The sequence below is a fragment of the Bos indicus genome, chromosome 11 (genome assembly GCF_029378745.1).
Source record: "Bos indicus isolate NIAB-ARS_2022 breed Sahiwal x Tharparkar chromosome 11, NIAB-ARS_B.indTharparkar_mat_pri_1.0, whole genome shotgun sequence".
NCBI classification, from domain to species: Eukaryota; Metazoa; Chordata; class Mammalia; order Artiodactyla; family Bovidae; genus Bos; species Bos indicus.
The window spans coordinates 27,265,134-27,277,481 of NC_091770.1; the positions used below are offsets into that span (position 1 = coordinate 27,265,134).

The 12,348-nt window shown below is 45.7% G+C and overlaps 1 non-coding gene across 1 annotated transcript; it reads left to right on the forward strand.

Annotated features, from left to right (window-relative positions):
* Window positions 1-1,516: 1,516 nt before the first annotated feature.
* Window positions 1,517-1,588, forward strand: TRNAW-CCA (transfer RNA tryptophan (anticodon CCA)). The gene has a single exon. It is a non-coding gene; the product is annotated as a tRNA-Trp (tRNA).
* The last annotated feature ends 10,760 nt before the right edge of the window (window positions 1,589-12,348 follow it).

The window sequence follows — 12,348 nt, forward strand, 5'->3', positions numbered from 1 at the left end:
AATATCACCGTGCTAAAGAGCTCCAGACTCTTCTCTTGTCCCACTTGAGCTGGCTTGAGCTTCTCTCCCTAGGAGGGGTTACCTAGGAGGGGTGGTACCAACTGCTCATTCTATATTCCAAGAAATCTGGGACGATCATAAACAACTAAAATTTGCTGAGATTTACCAAGGGCTGGATGCTCCTCTAGCAGCTTTACGTGGTTTATTTCACTTTATGCTCATATCAACCCTATGAGGTTGGTGGTATGATTGTTTTTGATTTACAGATTAAAAAAAATTCACACTTAAAAAGGGTAAATAACTTGCCCAAGAGAATACAGAACCAACTTCTCAAATGGTTAAGATTCAAAAAAACATTATATCTTTATTTTAAAATGAACAGTTATTGAGCCTTTTTCTAACGATCAATTTCTATGATTTTTTCCTAATTATCCATTTATACTGTGGAAAAGTATGACAAAAAAATCAATATCACTCATCATACTGCTTTGACAAAGATGGTGCTGTAAAACTGTTGCTGTATTTTCTTACAGCCTTATGCCTCTGTCAGTCTGTCTCTCTTTATGTATATCCGTGATTTGACTTGAACAGCCAATAATCTAGCTCTTCTCAGCAATCATTTCAGCTTGTAGGCACACCACGAGCCCCCCTCGCTGTTAATGTGGCTTCGTCTAAACCTCCAGCTTTAGTGTGACCTTCAGAAATCGCTCAGTCTGGATGGGGCCCCTTGTCGTGTAATATCCACACAGGGAAATGCCTGGAGAGCTTTTTCAGGCAACAACAGAAATGCTCGGATATTTTTAAAATGTCATCTGCGCTCTGTAAGTCGTAACTCAAATCCTCCCTGGTGGCTGCAGCTTGAACCCCAGGGCTGCAAGGGAGACAGGACGTGTGGCTCGGTCCCAGTCTGAAGGCCTCAGCTATCAACAAGGAATTCCCTCAGAGGAGATCCCAGGCTTTTTTCAGGCAGGAGCCAAGAAATTGAATCATATGATGACAATAGATAATTTTTAAAAAATGAAGCACCTCCAGAAGGATAAAATGCTAGGGACTGCATCCACAGGCGGTAACTTGTCCCACTCTGCCTGATGTTGGGGCCTAGAGATTGGGGACATGGACAAAATTTTAACTGAGTAGAGACACTAACTGATGTGAAGAGCCTGATGCAAAGAGCCGACTCATTAGAAAAGACCCTGATGCTGCAAAAGATTGAAGGCAGGAGGGGAAGGGGACAACAGAGGACCAGATGGTTGGATGGCCTCACCGACTCAATGGAGATGAGCTTGAGCAAGCTCCAGGAGACGGTGAAGGACAGGGAAGCCTGGTGTTTTGCAGTCCATGGGGTCACAAAGAGTCGGACAAGACTGAGCAACTGAACAACAACAATAATGACACTAAATTTCCTTGAAGCCAATTTAATCTTGAATTGTTTAGGCAGAACAACGTTGAGCATCCTATGACTCTTTGAACTTGGGCACATTTGACCAGACTTTTAGAGGGCTTCCCTTGTGGCTCTTCCCTGGTGGCTCAGAGGTTAAAGCATCTGCCTCCAATGCGGGAGACCCGGGTTCGATCCCTGGGTTGGGAAGATCCCCTGGAGAAGGAGATGGCAACCCACTCCGGTATTTTCCTGGAGAATCCCATGGACTGAGAAGCCTGGTAGGCTACAGTCCACAGGGTCACAAAGAGTCGGACACGACTGAATGACTTCACTTTCACTTTCACTTGTGGCTCAGATGGTAAAGAATCTGCCCGAGATGCGGGAGACCCAGGTTTGATTCCTGGGTCAGGAAGATCCCTTGGAGAAGGAAATGACAATCCAGTCCAGTATTCTTGCCTAGAGAATACCATGGACAGATGAGCCTGGCTGGCTACAGTCCATGGGGTCCCAAAGAGTTGGACATGTTGCTGCAGGAAATATTCCCAGAATGCTAAAGACACCAAGATGAAGGATGCTGAAGAGAACAAGATGAAGCATTCTTAAGACCTCTTTTCTCTCTAAAAGAATCTCTCATCCATTAGTTAACGCCCATGCTTCTCTCCTCTGAGTTCTTTACAACATCCCCTCATTCTTAGCAAAAGATGCCTTGTTACATTAGCCATCTTCTGAGGGCATTGGTGGCTTGTCTTCAGCCCTGGATGCTGTGTTCATGGTGGCCTTTCTTGCTCTCCCAGGTGTCACCCTCAAGGCCAGAAAAGTGTTACAGCACACAGCAGCTGCTGTTATATATGTTCCTGTAGGAGGCTGCAGCAAAACATTTCTGAACCCAGACACTCCAAAGAACTCCCTATACAGGCTTCTGGAGGCCCTTCCCCCATTTATTTATTAAAAAAATTTTTTTTGGCTGCACTGGTTCTTTGTTGCTGTGAGAGGGCTTTCTCTAGTTGCAGCAAGCAGGGATCACCCTCTAATTGTGGTGTGCAGGCTTCTCTTCACTTTTGTTGCAGAGCACAGATTCTAGGGCACAAGGGCTCAGTCGTTGTGGCATACATGCTTCCTTGCTGAGAGGCATGTGAGATCTTCCTGGACCAGGGATCAAACTGGTGTTCCTTGCTTTGCAAGGCAGATTCTTAATCACTGGACCACCAGGGAAGCCCCATTTACTCCATTTAAGCCTCATAATTCTCTGGGAGGTACTGTTAGCCCCACTGACAAAGGAGGAAGTTGAAACTCAGAGAGGCAGAGAGATTTGCTGAAGGTTTCCCAGTGAGCAAGTGGCAAAAACAGGGCTGGAAATGAGATTTTCTGAGCCCCCCAAGTCCAGCGTTCTTGCCCTGATATGACAGCTGTTCTTACTTCGCCCCAATTATCGAGCTGTGGGAAAACTTGAAGCAATGCGTGCGTGAGGAGGGGGCCACAGGAGCCCTTCAATGGCCTTTGCATTGCTTTGCTGCAGGCCCATCACACTGGGCCCAGACAGGGCTCCACAGAGTGCTCCCGGCAGCCTCAGGCTCCTCATTTTTCGACTGAGATTCTTTCATTCCTTTCCCCTGCCCCCTTGCCTCCCTATCAAACACAGGAACGACCCCAGGAATAAAATGCAAGCGCTCCACCAACACAAAGGAAAGGTTAGAAATTGAATGCCACCCCTCCCGAAGCCAGGAAATTCCAGAGACAGGGTTCTCATGGCAAGGGGACTTCAAGTTACATATTTTGCAGTCTGGCTAACCAGTTGTACTTTTCAGTGTGAGGCTTAAGACAGGGTCTGCCTGTGCCACGAGGGTGCCTCCGGGGCTCCCAGACCCATATTAGATTGCACGCAGGCTGTACTGTGGATTAGCTGTGAGATTTGCAAATGTATAGTTTACAATGTGGTAAGAGCCTTGTGGCCCCGGGAGCAAGCTCTGAGAGTGGTTACTGTGGCCATGCTGGTGTTTGGGGGGATTTGCCCTTCAAACCTCAAGGCTGCATTAGCATAGTTGGGGCCTACAGAGCTCCCCTGCTGTAAGAGGCAGTCTACACTTCATTTGAAGTGATTTTCATGAGTCCTCCCTCTTGCCACGCAACCTGATGTGTGTCTCTGGGTAAAACCCTGAGTGCTTCTCAAGTTCAGATAAGCCAGGATGCCCAAGGTTTTAGAATCGGAAGACTGGTCTCTATTGGAAGTAGTTTCCTAATCAGGTGTGAGCTAAAGATGAGGTCCTGGGCCCGTCTCCCCCTGCCTGTGTGTCCCCAGGGGGCAGTGCACTTGTTCTAAATGTCTTCAGCTCAGCACTTACTGCCCACTGCCCTCTGGCTCTGAGGCAGGGCCTGGAAAGTTCTTTAGCCCATGGCAAGTCACAAGGAGGAGACTCATCCCAGCCTGGAGAACAGCAGTGGGGAAACCCCAAGCTTTTCTCCAGAAGTCACCCTAGATTAGAGGCCAGAGAGGTCCGCATCCCTTCCCTGAGTTGGCCCTGCCCCCACAGAGCAAGGCTGGGCTCTATGTATCACTTCTGGGGTCCATGTTTCAGCAATGGAAGCTGAACCCGAGTCTCAGACAAATCATTGAATTGGCTATTTGATTTGGGCATCTTTGTTGCTTTCCTGCTGCACTCATTTCTTCTTTCAAGACCTCTCCCCTATTTCCCTGTGACTTTCTGTGCCTGGCAGGTCCCAGTCACCTTCCAGGCGAGTCTGCCTTAGACCCATTCTCCCTCTGGAGCTCTCTGCCTCCCATCATCTAGCCCCACTTCCTCAGGCCTTTTGCCAAACGTCCTTCCAGTGAGCTGTCACTCACAAAAAGATCTGATAAAAGTGAGTTATAAAGATGGAAGTTATTGTGTTCTATATCTGAAAAACATACCAACAAATATTCTCTCTTAACGCTCACATTAGCCTGTGACATTCTCTCTGGATGATGGAAATAAATATCTATCTTTCAGACAAGTCAACAGTCCCACCCCAGATCAGGAAACTAAGAAGGGATAGGATTTGAATCTAAGTCTTCTGATCCATAATACCCCATACCCTTTCCTTTAGGAGCTGCTGCTTTCTCACCCCTGACCAGCCAGAGGTTCATAACTTGTTACTTATCCTAGTGGGGCTTGTGTTTTAGGAGCCGGCACTTCTGCTAGACGGTAAGCCAGCATCAGAACGAGGCTGGTGGGAGGGCCCCCTGACTTTCTTCCAAGCAGACCTCAGAAAAGACGGCTCCCACTTGACCTGCTCAAGGGAGAAATGAGCTGTGCTCAGGCAAAGAGCTTCTGAGGGCTCTCCTCTGCCAAATTCTAGAAGGCAAAGCCAGGGAGAGGAGACGTTACTGGAAGTACCATTCTGAATGACAGGCTGACACTGTGGGGCCCACAGGCTCCCCTCCTCATTCTCCCCTCTAGGCAGAGAGCCCTCTCTCAGAGACTCTGGTTGGGGTTATAAAACTGGTCCTGTTGGCTGTGAGCTTCATTCGTAACTGCGAAACTGGTAACACTTCTCCCCTAGTCCCCTAGAAAGTCTTGATTCCCCTTTCCTTGTTGTCTTTCTTCCTTCCCCTCTCTTATTAAATATTTGTTGCATGAATAAATGAATGAATTCTGCTCTATACCTGTGCTCTTGAAACCAAGTCGCCAGACAACTTATCCTCGTAGATGGAGCCTGAGGAGTTTAAGAGGTTACCTTGTACTGGAGTGATGCTCAATTGAAAAAAAAAAATTGAGTTATTAATGTAATCCATAAGGTCCTTAGCTGGAGAAGATAACTCACCAGGAGTCACTTTAGTTTATGAGCAAATGCATTCAGATGACATTGATGCTGGCTCCCTTCTGCATTACTGGACTAGATGGTTGCGCGTCTGGCATAACCGGAGAGGGACCAGAACAGCGCTTCTTCCCAACTGTCACTCACACCAACCTGTCTCAGTGTCTGGGATTCTACTGTTAGAGATGTACTACTTTTGCAGTTATAAGAGCCTCTTAAAACTCCTTGCAGTTGACAAACTTTGTCAACAACTCAGTATGTGGTTGGTATGACTCTCAATATTCTGATAATGCATCTCTATGGTTGGGGTTGCATAAAGATAGCATCATTATCCTAATCAAATTAAAGAAAATCTACACATGATGAAATTCACATGCTTCTTATTTTCTGAAACTGAAGGCACTTGGCTGACTCTGATTCTGCCTTCCCTTTTCTTCCCTCTCCCTCTTTTGTCTTCTATATTAGGAGATGGACTCAGCAGCACCTTCTGCTCTTTGGAGTTTCCAGCAGGGCAAAGTCATGTCTATGGATCCCAGACCCAAAGCTTAGAAAGGGAGGGTGTATGAGGAGGAAATAGTGCTGGGGAGAAGAAGGATGGGAAGACAAGGAGGCAAGCAAAGAATAGGACAGGAGAGAGGTAAAGAAAGGTGCTTCCGATGGGGAGAGAAAAGAGAACTATGCGCCCATCTCATACAGGAAGCAAAGATTCGTCCTGGTGAGGCTCAGGGTCTAATCCGTCCCCTGGACGCCTCCTATTCCAGTTCATTCTGGGGCCAGGAATCCTCCCTTCAGGGATGAGCTGTTTGGTAACTTGACTGCTCTTCAGCAAACCTTACCGGTAATCCTGGGGCTAGTTTCCTGTACTCTGCTTGGAACTGCCTGTTCGCGGTCATCTTCTGCTCCTCTAATTGAAGGTCAGACAGGAATACAGAAAGGCTGTGTAGACCCAGCCTCTCATATTGATGCTTTGTTCACACTTTCGTTGGCATCTTCACAACCAGAACAAAAAAGTTCTAAGAAGAACGAAATGTGTCGCTTGGCTGGATCTGATCAAGTTGCTCAGTCGGACTGTCTACCCCAAGTGCAGGATGCTGGGGATGGAGACAGGAAGTTCACCATTGACCTGCTGGTATATCTCCTCCTTTGCAGCATCCAGCTCACAAGTCTCCATCTCCCAGTCATCATTCAGAGATCTGGGTGTGAATTGGGGAGCAGGTCCTGGGGGCATGGTGTTCACTGCTTCTGGAGGACCAGGCTAATAAGCAGATGTTGCTTTGCCTGTTTTCTTTTCTGAACCAAATATGTGCGTAGATGTTGGGTATTTGGAAACCAGCCCTGACCCTATGTCCTCAGATGTCAGGGCCACCCACTCGTTACCCTGGGCTGTGTTTTCTAAAGCGTTGGTTCTCCAGTGCTAATGGGAGTTTCAGTCTCCATAGCATGACCTGCAGAGGGCAAAGCCTGCCTCACCCTTTGAACGTCTGCTGGGGCTTCTGGGCTACAGGCTTGGGGAGAGAAATCCTGTTTGACTCTGGCTTCCAGTGGGGTATTCATGGTCCCAAGGGGCTCTTTCCTCTCAGCCCCCAGAGCATTCTATTCTACCTCCTTTAGAATTTTGAAAACATTCACTAAAATTCAGGAAAAGACTTCTACCTTTAGCTTCTCCTACGGAGCCAGAGGTTTATAACTTAACTTCCACCCTCACAGCACTAAAAAAACCCTACCATATGTTAACATTAATAATACTTCTATGAAAAATAACTACAGATTCAGAAACGACAACCAGAAACCTAGTGAGAAACTCAGTATTATGTTCCATTTTTGAAAATCTTTTTAAAGTTGGTTTGAATCTCACTTGTATTTCTGTCTTCAGTCTGTTGTGATACCACGTCATATGGTCTGTGATAAACTCTGATATACACTTGTCAGAGAATAATAATGAAAACAACAGCAAATAGCATCTTCATATTGTTATGAAAATAGTTTCAACTTATGAGCTGCATTAAGAACCACTGCTTTACAACATCAGAGTTCATAGGTTTCTCAGTATGAACTGCTTTCTCTTACACAGGTGCGGGAGCGCACGCATACACACACACACGCTTGCACACATTGTCTGTCTAGTACTTCTGTTTTGGTAATGTCACAATGTTCTTGGGATAACTGAAAACTATGCATAGGGAGTTAGCATCCTGCATGCTAATTAGTGGTAGAACAGAGTGTGGGGCTCCACGTTAGAGCCACAAAACCTCAGCTTTGGATCCTGGCTCCTGGGGATGTTGTATAACATCTTTAAAGCCTTAGTTTCTCCTTCTATAAAAGGGAACAAGAATTTCCCTTCATAGAATTGTTGGGAGGGTTAAGAACACACACACACACACACACACACACACACACATATAAGGCAACAGGTACAGTGTCTACCAGTGAGAAAATGGGTGTTCAATCCACAGCAGTTGTGACTGTCATCATGGCTATTATTATTCAATAATGATGTAAACTCCATGAGTCTTTGGACTTTGTTCACTACTCTAACTCTAGGCTTGCAGCGAGTGCTCCAGAAATACGAAGGCATGACATTTGACACAAGTTCAGCTTCCTTCAGAACCTTTTAGCCAGACTCAGGGTAATGCCTATGAGAGAAAAACAGGCGGTCCCTGCCCCTGGGAGCTCTTGGTCTAATTAGAGGGGAGAATAAAGACTCACATTTGAGAAACAGAGCAGTAAGCAAAAGTGTGTGATGAAGAGTCAAAATGAGCAGAGCTGCCAGTATTATTGCAGTGGCTAACAGACGGGAACTTCATATACCTCATATGGGGACTGTTGTTGGCTCTAAGGTCCGTTTGCTGGCTGCTGCTGTTGTTTTAATCTCTCCAGCAGTTGGCCTGCAAACCACGCAGTAGGGAGGAGACAGGCAGGCAGTCCTCAAAGATGTCTACCATCAAGCCCTCCTCTGCACATGGTTCTCCTCCCATTAAGAGCTTACTTCCTCTGGGCTGGCCTCAAGACTTACTTTGAACAATGGAAGGCCATGGAGATGGTATTCTGGCACTTCCAAATGCAAGTCTTCTTAAGGCAGATTCTGCTTCCTCCCTCTGGGAAGCCAGCGACCACATGAGAAGTTTGGCCATCCTAAAACCACCCTGCTGGGAGGAAGGGTCACATGGAAAAGCACCAAGGCACCAGACCTATGCATGAAGTCTTCCATGATCTGCCAGCAGCTATGTGAGTGACCCCAGTTGATATTATATGGAGCAGAACTACCTGGCTGAGTCCAGCTAAATCACAGAGTCATGAAAGTGAAAGTGTTAGTCACTCAATCGTCCGACTCTTTGCAACCCCAAGGACTGTAGCCCACCAGGCTTCTCTGTCCATGGAATTATCCAGGCAGGAGTACTGGAGTGGGTTGCCATTTCCTACTCCAGGTGATCTTCCCGACCCAGGGATTGAACCCGAGTATCTTGCATCTCCTGCATTGGCAGGCAGATTCTTTACCACTAACGCCACCTGGGAAAGCAAGGTGTAATGAGAAATAATAAATTGTCATCTTAAACCATCATGTTCTGGAGAGCTTGGTCACAGTAATAGAAAACCGAAGCAGGAGGTCAGGGGATGGGCAAGAAGAAGAAAGATGGCAGAGTTACAGTGCTCATAAACTTCTGGGTCTGGTAGATGGCACCTTTCCCCTCCAACCTCTGGGCACAGAGCAGATAAAGAGACTAGACATACCTTAGCAAAGGTGTGTCTGGATTTGAATTTATATCCTCAAAGGAAATTTCATAAACGATTGTCAAGCAGGAAAACTGTTTAGGAAACAGCAGAGCTGCCAGGATAGACATGTTCAAGGTTCACTATTAGTAAATGTGATTATCCCTCCTGAGGGTAGTTGCTACTATTAGGAGTTTTCTCTTGAATATTTTTATTTTGCATTCTAGTTCGATTGTTGTTTTTCAGTCTCTATGTCTCATCCAACTCTTTGTGACCCCATGGACCGCAGCATGTCAGGCTCCTCTGTCCTCCTCTGTCTACTGGAGTTTGTTCCAATTCATGTCCATTGAGTCAGTGATGGTATCTAACCATCACATCCTCTGCTGCCCCCTTCTCCTTTTGCCTTCAATCTTTCCCAGCATCAGGGTCTTTTCCAATGAGTTGGCTCTTCACATCAAGTGTCCGAAGTATTGGAGCTTCAGCTTCAGCATCAATCTTTCCAATGACTATTCAGGGTTGATTTCCTTTAGGATTGATTGGTTTGATCTCCTTGCTGTTCAAGGGACTCAGGAGTTTTCTTCAGCATCACAATTCAAAAGCATCAATTCTTCTACTTTGATTGGGATTACCTAATTCTTGCCGCCAGAACTTTGCTCACGTTTTCCCCATTCTTTAGACTGCTCTTTTCCCTTTTTCTCTTCCAGTTGAACCCAACCATCCTTTAAGATCCCACCTGGCCCATCAGCTCCATCGCAGGACTGCTCTAACTCCAGCTGGTCACACGCTTCCACGAAGGCACACAGCTCCTGTTGTATGTCACATGCATTTTGCCACTTAGAATCCAAGCACTACCGGTGGTGTGAGCTAACTGGACCTCAGAAGTGGAGCCCAGGATGGGAACCTGGAACTCAGGGTAAGTGACTTGCCTAAGGTTTTGTAGTTCACTGAAACATGTAACACCGACAATGCGGCTCTACGGTTTTAGTAACCCAAATTTACCAAATACCTGAGTTAGATTGGAACTGAACCAGGACCACTGAGAACTGGTAATTGCAAAATAGGTTTATTCAGAGGCAGCTTGGAAGATGCACAGGATCTTGAAGAGCCAGGGGCAGATCCAGAAAATCTGGAAGAAGAGAAGCTCTGGTTGGAGACCCTGCCTGAGAAGGGAGGTCGAAGGAGAAAGAAGGTGGCAGGGTCCTTCAGCCATCAAGTGATGCAGAAGCAGAGTTAGAAGACTGCCAACTTGCAGGAGCAGACTGAGGTGAGAAAAAGTATTTGAGTTATTTGCATAAAGCCCGTGAAAGCTGTGTAAGAGAGTCATGTTTTCTGGAACACTGACATTTGGGACCATAGGTTGGCCTTGGTGCCAAGAAGTGTTTCTACACCTACTGCAAGAGCTTTAAAAAGTTAATCATTCTGTGGTGGAAAAAGCTGTTCCTTTATTTGTATAGTGTGTTATTCTGCAATTAGCGGAAAACACGGTGCAGTGAATCACCCTGCTTTTCCATCCCTGTTAAATCGGGTTGTGTTTGGAAGAGCCAGTAGACTTGCAAGCAGTGAGCATTTTAAAAAGCAGCTTACTGAATTATTTCAAAACAATTCCCTTTTCTCCGAATGGAGTCAGTTGATATTAAACACAACACAACTGGCTGATGTGGGAAGAATGGGAAATGGCAGGAATATGATTGCCAGCAAGAGCTGACTGCGCTGAGGATAGTGTGAGTCCCAGGCGTTGCTTTAAGCACATTGTCTCAGTGAACATCTTGTCCCATGAGGTAGTACTGCTGTTTACAGGTGAGGAAGTAAGGCCCGGAGCAGTTCAGGAACTTGCCCAGAAATGCTGGGATGATAATACAGGTCTGCCTGACCCCAGGGCAGCCGAGGATGGGCTGCCAGAGACGACAGCATGTAGATCTGAGATGGGACCACAAACAAGCCTAAACCAAGAACAGTTTTGATGTGCTTACCATCAGGAAAGGATGGAAAATCTGCACGTTAGTGGCTATATCCCTTATTGGCTACCTGAGACTTCTTGCTTTTTCTGTTATTTACATTTTCATGTGTTTTAACTCCCAAAGAAGGGGACTATCTAGTGGGTCTCTTGCCCCCTGTATGGTATGCTCAGAAGCCCATCAGTGAAAACGTAACTGACTAATTAACCTTATCAGCTTCTTACTCTACCCACTTTGGAAATGAACGACAGTCAGACCCATGTATTTTAAAAATGTGGTGAGCAAATTTTGTAAACACTTGAATGGGGATTCTCTAAAATTCTCCCTCAGTAGAATGAATTTAACGCTGCCCCTAATTTTAATGAAATTCCCTTCATGCTGTCTTGAGGTTGATGTTTAAAAGTTTACGCTAGACTTTTTGTCAATGTTCCTTTTGCATTTAAATTGTCATTCTATTAAGGTGAACAAAGTGTATATTCTGGCTATTAAAATACCATCTTGGGACTATCAGACTATCCTCAAAGTAGTTTTTTGCTTTAAAGAAAAAGAGGCTCTAGAGTGTCCTTTAGATTTTTTTGTTGGAATAACATATTGACGATACAATGCTGAAAAAATGATCAGGAAGAAAAAAAGAAAAGACACACACACACACAGGTTAATGCTAATCCACTACTGTGCACTTGGGAGCACGGAGCCGACCTGATCAGGGTCTTGAATGGTTGACAGACTGTCAACATGTCGATGACTTTCTGATCTGATTCCATTTGTTCCTCGTTCCCAGGATTCAGGAGAAAGGGCCATATATTGCCCTTGCTTTAGTGATAACTAGAATATCTTCCCAGCTGGAGAAGAGAAAGTCTCCTTCAGGGAGATGCCACCTCGGAAGGCGAGGAACTGTGGATGCCCCTGGGCTCATGTGAGTAGGATTTAGTCTGAACATTATTGAATAGTCTCAGAGAGGGGAAAAAAAAAAAAAAGGTTTCCTGAGGGAGGCTTGGGCAGCAGTGGTGAATCAGCTATTGTTGTATCGGACTTCAGGGAAGTCCAGCATGAGCAAGACCCCTGTTTTGTGCAAACTGATCAAATGCAGATGTTTCCAAGGAGTTGACCTTATTCACCGTGACTTCACTGGAGATTGAATGGCGGACAGCCGGTCAGCAGTGGGGTGAAGGCATGTTTTGGCGAGAGGGTGTAAATGTATATACAATCGACAGGATGTGGATGACACTGGACAAACATCTCTTCTCTCGATAAATCTGTGTTTTATTTCCAGAAGGTTTTATACCAAGGAGATGTAATGAAAAATAAATATGGTTTGGGGCTTTGCTAGGTGTCTCTCGTGTATGTCACACTCTGAAAGAGATGACGGGGAAAATATTAAAAATGAGTTCAACCTTCTGTCTTCCTGAAATATCAGTTTTCATATAAAACTCATCAGCTGAGCTAAGTATTAGGCTTGATCAATGGCAGGAAACTAGGGGATCAAATGCTAATAAATCAGAAACAGATACC